The following is a 6,823-nucleotide window of genomic DNA, read 5'->3' on the forward strand; positions in this document are numbered from 1 at the left end:
CAAAGTTTTTTTTTTATTTATTTTTTTTTATATATACATAATAGATAGATACATATATACATATATAGACTAGTAAGTGTTAGTATTAATGGGTCAAGTGTTGACGAAAAAAATTGCGTCTTTAGCCATTTCTTGAAGATGGGGAACGATAATACCTAAACTTAACATCTACCTTATTGATTAAGTTTATTGAGGCAAAAGTTGTAGTTAATGGTTAGTTAATAGTGAGAATTGGACCCTAATATAAAGTGTGACTGCTTTTTAAAATTTAAAAAGAAAAATTAGGGTGATAAATTATGAATAATCTTCTGTCATTGTGTAAATTATATGTAATCCTGTAATCAAAAAAGTAACTGTAGTCTGATTACAAGTATTTTAAAATGTAATATAATCTATTTCCAAGAACTTGATGTTTGGAATCAGTGTTTCCCACATATTATCTGTGGTGGGTGGACAACTGGACATATTACACAGGCTTTTCTTTAACAAAAAACTTATATACACAACTGTCCACAAAACTTGAGGAGACATACACTAAAATGGCTGATTTGAAAAGGGCATGGATGTTGTACAAGGCTGTTGGTAAGATGATTAATCTTCCTATCTTTATGTACATTGTCTAATAGCAAATTTACTTTACTTAATATTGTACAATATTAAAAAAAAATTGTGTATTGTGCCCCCTGAGGCAGAAGGTTATTCGGGTGTTTACCTAAATTCAGTTGCACGTGGAATATACTCTATTCATAGTACGAGTGCAAGGAGCACTTGATTTGACACCACTTCCTTACTATTCAAAGGAGTTCGAAAAAATGCCAAAAGCAACATGCGATTCCTGTTTAGAAAACATGCCAGTCCAGTTATTAGGTTATTACTATCTTGTGAGACAGTGAAGGTCTCAATTGACTCCGATGAACAGGCATGAATATTTTACCCATAATAATTGCTCTAAATAAATGAATTAATCAGATTTTTTTTGTCCTTTGGCTAATATTTTTGTTTAGTTTTTTTCTTTGTTTTTTTTTCTTGCAGACTGAACATTTCCCGGGGTCACCAGATAATGAGGACCTGCCATCAACCAGTCTTGCCATTGACATTATGCCATCCATTGACAACTTTAAACACCCATCAGTTTAGCTATGCAAGACACAGGACAGCTCATCCCCAACCTGAATGCATGACTCAACACTCTGGGTTTGAAGCAGTCTGTCTCAATCCATGGGTTCTGCAAGTCGAGTATGCATCCATGCTCCAGTATTATGATGATTATGACCAAGATGAATTTACAGAGGAGGAGTAAGTAATATATTATATACCTGAATATATTGTAAATACCTACAAATACCTGTAGAGGAAGCTACTATTACTATTCTGCACAAGTCAGTGTTCTATATGCTGTAATATAGGCTTCACACCTCAAATTTATGTTTTTTTAAAATATTTTATTAATCATACAGGACATTTGTCAGGTGGTGCTGGGGCTACTTGGGGAGAAGTGTCTGTGTTATCCCATCATGTGTTGTAGATAAAATCAGAAATGCATTTCCTTCTGAACAATACCATGGACTGCCTCGGTTACATGCTTAGTATTTTTATAAATGATTCCAAGACTTGATTTGTACCATATCATTCATTTTAATTAAAAATATTTTTTTTGCAGATTTTAGCCTAGTTCAGAGATATTTTCTTGTTTGATAAACACAAGACTGCATGCATTTCACTCATACATTACATGTTCACTTGAAACAACCAAAGGAGGCTGTGAAAAGCGGGAAAAAATTAAACATGCTAGTCTTTCTGTCGTGATGTCGTGAAGCATCGCAGACGCGACGTAGGTTGTCGCCCACTATGACACACTATACGAGATGAAACGATCGAATCTTGCGTCCCGACGCCCGTTGTCGTTTGCGAATCCCCACGACACCCTACGTCAAACAGATCGTGCCAAAATCGGGCTAAAATCATGTAATCTGAACCAGGCATTAAGAGAACAGGAGCTTTGCAGAATCTGATTTCAGTAATTCTGAAACTTCAGTGTATGATTTAAGATGGAAATAATGAAGAATCATTAAAATATTAATCTGTATTAATGAGGACAAATGTGTGTTTGAAATTTGCAATAGATTATTGTATAAAAGTCTGAGATGTCTATAAATGTAACTTTGTATAAAAATTTTCAGCACTGAGACAGACTTTATCATTTTATTTTATTTTTTTACTCTACTTTTAATAAAATATTACATCTAGAATGTTATATATCTGTTATAATATCTGTTCTAATTAAATATTCTACTTTATTACTGATCCTTGATCTGTATATGTTCATCCTACATAAATAAGAGAATAAAGAGACATTGTGGCCTTTTTTCCCTCATTTTCATGAATATTTCCTGTAGCAAATTAGCTCTAAAGAAATGTTAATAATCAATCATAACTTGTTATAATTGATTATGAATATTTGGATCAGTTAATAGAATTAACTTAATGTACTAAAATTAATATTACAATCATCAACCTGTTCGTCCTGTGAACACTGTGTTCATTTTTTATTAATTCCAAGAAATTTTCATTTTGTCTTTCTTACTGTACAGTACTAAGAGTCTGTAGTCAAAATCTACATTGTAAAATAAACTTTGTTGCAAGCAGAGAATCAGAACCAAATATGTATTGTGAACCAGTTTTATTAACTAAATCACAAACATAACTTATCTAAACATACACATTCACACATACATGGATCAAATAGAAAGTGACAGGATGAAACCGTAAACAGGGAATGAAGCTATGGAAAAGATTCATCTAACTATGGAAAGAACCATCAGCTTATTATTTCCAGAGGAACTCATTTAATGTATACTTGCATGGCCTTTGCAGTGAAAGCATTTTGTAAAGTTCCTGAAGAAGCATTCCATGAGTCTCAATTGATTTCTTCGGTGTTGAATAAAGAAATTTTGATGAACTTGAATGGTTTGTTTGACTCTGTTCTGGTTGAGGGCTTTCTCTCTCTCTCCACGAGCACATGGCTAGAGTGCAGATTGTGGCCTACCGGCCCTGGGCCAGAGAAGCCACACAGAGCAACCAGGAGAAGAGAGGAAATCTGAGGAGTTGATGGTTGTCCATTCGTTGATAGTAAAACTGCAGTTTTCTTCTGAGTTGGAATGAAGAAATTACAGGGGGGTTACTGTGAATTTGTCTTTAATAAAGCCTGAGAAAATTTGCTTGACCAATGAGAAGGGTGGAATTTCCAAGCGGGAAAATTCCTCTGTTGGTGATTTATGAATCTTTGTTCTAAGCGTGCTCATTTGCATGTGCAGCTGGATTGGTTGCTGATGAAGAAACTATGAAAGATTCTTGTAATACTAATGTGTTGTGCAGCTATCAATATATCATATACACGATCATTTTGATCTTCAAAGTACCACTTTATAGAGACCAAACATGGTATAGGTGAGGTTACATTGATCGTTGTTTTGATCATAAAATACACAGTATCAAAAAAAATACAAATAATAATAAAATTAAAAGACACTACACAAGACTGTAAATCATTTACACAATGTCCTGGGATGCATGTTCATTTATAGATCAGTTTGTCTATAAATTAATGCAGGAGCGTCTGTTTAAATATATTTTATTTAAAGCTTTTCACATTTTTACAGAACAACCCCCCACCCCATGCCAGCTAATAAGTAACAAGTAAAAAAACAACAACAAAAAAACAAAACAATAATGATAAATGCCTATATATACATACAGTGAGGAAAATAAGTATTTGAACACCCTGCTATTTTGCAAGTTCTCCCACTTAGAAATCATGAAGGGGTCTGAAATTGTCATCATAGGTGCATGTCCACTGTGAGAGACATAATCTAAAAAAAAAAAAATCCAGAAATCACAATGTATGATTTTTTAACTATTTATTTGTATGATACAGCTGCAAATAAGTATTTGAACACCTGAGAAAATCAATGTTAATATTTGGTACAGTAGCCTTTGTTTGCAATTACAGAGGTCAAACGTTTCCTGTAGTTTTTCACCAGGTTTGCACACACTGCAGGAGGGATTTTGGCCCACTCCTCCATACAGATCTTCTCTAGATCAGTCAGGTTTCTGGGCTGTCGCTGAGAAACACAGAGTTTGAGCTCCCTCCAAAGATTCTCTATTGGGTTTAGGTCTGGAGACTGGCTAGGCCACGCCAGAACCTTGATATGCTTCTTACAGAGACACTCCTTGGTTATCCTGGCTGTGTGCTTCGGGTCATTGTCATGTTGGAAGACCCAGCCTCGACCCATCATCAATGCTCTAACTGAGGGAAGGAGGTTGTTCCCCAAAATCTCGCAATACATGGCCCCGGTCATCCTCTCCTTAATACAGTGCAGTCGCCCTGTCCCATGTGCAGAAAAACACCCCCAAAGCATGATGCTACCACCCCCATGCTTCACAGTAGGGATGGTGTTCTTGGGATGGTACTCATCTTTCTTCTTCCTCCAAACACGTTTAGTGGAATTATGACCAAAAAGTTCTATTTTGGTCTCATCTGACCACATGACTTTCTCCCATGACTCCTCTGGATCATCCAAATGGTCATTGGCAAACTTAAGATGGGCATTGACGTGCTGGTTTAAGCAGGGGAACCTTCCGTGCCATGCATGATTTCAAACCATGACGTCTTAGTGTATTACCAACAGTAACCTTGGAAACGGTGGTCCCAGCTCTTTTCAGGTCATTGACCAGCTCCTCCTGTGTAGTTCTGGGCTGATTTCTCACCTTTCTTAGGATCATTGAGACCCCACGAGGTGAGATCTTGCATGGAGCCCCAGTCCGAGGGAGATTGACAGTCATGTTTAGCTTCTTCCATTTTCTAGTGATTGCTCCAACAGTGGACCTTTTTTCACCAAGCTGCTTGGCAATTTCCCCGTAGCCCTTTCCAGCCTTGTGGAGGTGTACAATTTTGTCTCTAGTGTCTTTGGACAGCTCTTTGGTCTTGGCCATGTTAGTAGTTGGATTCTTACTGATTGTATGGAGTGGACAGGTGTCTTTATGCAGCTAACGACCTCAAACAGGTGCATCTAATTTAGGATAATAAATGGAGTGGAGGTGGACATTTTAAAGGCAGACTAACAGGTCTTTGAGGGTCAGAATTCTAGCTGATAGACAGGTGTTCAAATACTTATTTGCAGCTGTATCATACAAATAAATAGTTAAAAATCATATATTGTGATTTCTGGATTTTTTTTTTAGATTATGTCTCTCACAGTGGACATGCACCTACGATGACAATGTCAGACCCCTCCATGATTTCCAAGTGGGAGAACTTGCAAAATAGCAGGGTGTTCAAATACTTATTTTCCTCACTGTATGTATAAGTGCATATACACACAGAAACATATATCCATACATACATATATACATATACACATTGCAAACCTCTACATACACATACATTAAAAGTAAAATACTTAAAAGAAAATGCCAATACCAATGTTTACCCAATTATGAAAAAAAGTGAATTATTGCACCCTGCAAGATGCTATATAATCTACAGTACCACACCTATTAGAATATATGTCCAGTATGTTAAATTCCATGATCCCCTTCCAGAAATTCCATAAAGGACTTCCAAATCTGTAAGAATTTCTTCGGTTTAGGAAAGTCTGTTTTAAGGTCTGTTTCTGTCTTTCCTATGGCCTCTGTCTTGACCACATGACCACATTTTTAACAGCAATAAAACCATCTTATCTGATGGTAGTTATGGTTCTTGCCCTAGTTGGGAGATGGAACCATAGATCCCAGAGTGAGTTTTAAAGATTATTTGTTAAATATAACAAATAATTGTGTCTTCATTGTCTCAGTCGTTACAGACATGTTTTGTGTAAGAAAGATATATGCAAGGAGGCATGAATCATCATGAATATTGATGTGTTTCACACCTGGAAAGACAAAGACCCTCCCATAATGGCCCTATCAGGTGGGACTGTGAGGGAACTAGAACAAACTAAGGAGAGATTTAAAAAAGTTAAAAAATTGCTTTTCGATTGTTTGGATTTATTTACAACACAACATTAATTTTTACAAGTTTGCTTTTTCATTTTACCATGTTCGTGTACGGAGTCTCATGTGAATGTTTAAGTCAGCAGGACTCATCGGTGGCATCTGGAAGAAAATCCATCTGAACGCGCCGGCGCGTTTGTCGGCCCCTAAGGGTTCATCTTACATGCCTGGACATATGTATTGTGATGTTTTATGTTGTGTACATGTAATATTGTATGTTATTTTATTTGTTTACCTGCCCAGGGACAGCAGATGTAAATTAGCTGTTAGCTAACTCTGGTGCAATTTCTCTTAATTGTATCGGCATCATTATAGTACACGAAGGGAAAAATCACAGAAACCTCCGGTTGCGTGAATGGATTGTTGGATCTCACACTTTAATAGTATTTATTGGACAGGCTTAATAAAACGGGTTGTGTGATTGTGAGGAATGATAACCTCAAAATTTACATTTATATGCAAGTTTGAGTGACTTTTTTAAAATCAAATACATTAGCTATTTGTACTCTTTGGGGATTCCCTTTCTCAGCATCCTTTGCTTGAAAAGAGGGTTTCCCGGGTTTGTTGATTGGCTGGCGGCCTCGTCATGCCTGGATTTATGTCTTGGGCGGCCAATCACGTGGTGTGTTGGCAGATAGAGGGTAAATCACATGTCCCGTTTTTTTAACTTCCCACAGTTTAGTGATGATTTCATAAAGATACAATATATTTTACACAGATTTCAATTTATACAAATCTTCTAAATTGTATAAATAATTACTTTTGAGCATTA

Source organism: Rutilus rutilus, assembly GCF_951802725.1.
Source record: "Rutilus rutilus genome assembly, chromosome: 4".
Classification (NCBI taxonomy): domain Eukaryota; kingdom Metazoa; phylum Chordata; class Actinopteri; order Cypriniformes; family Leuciscidae; genus Rutilus; species Rutilus rutilus.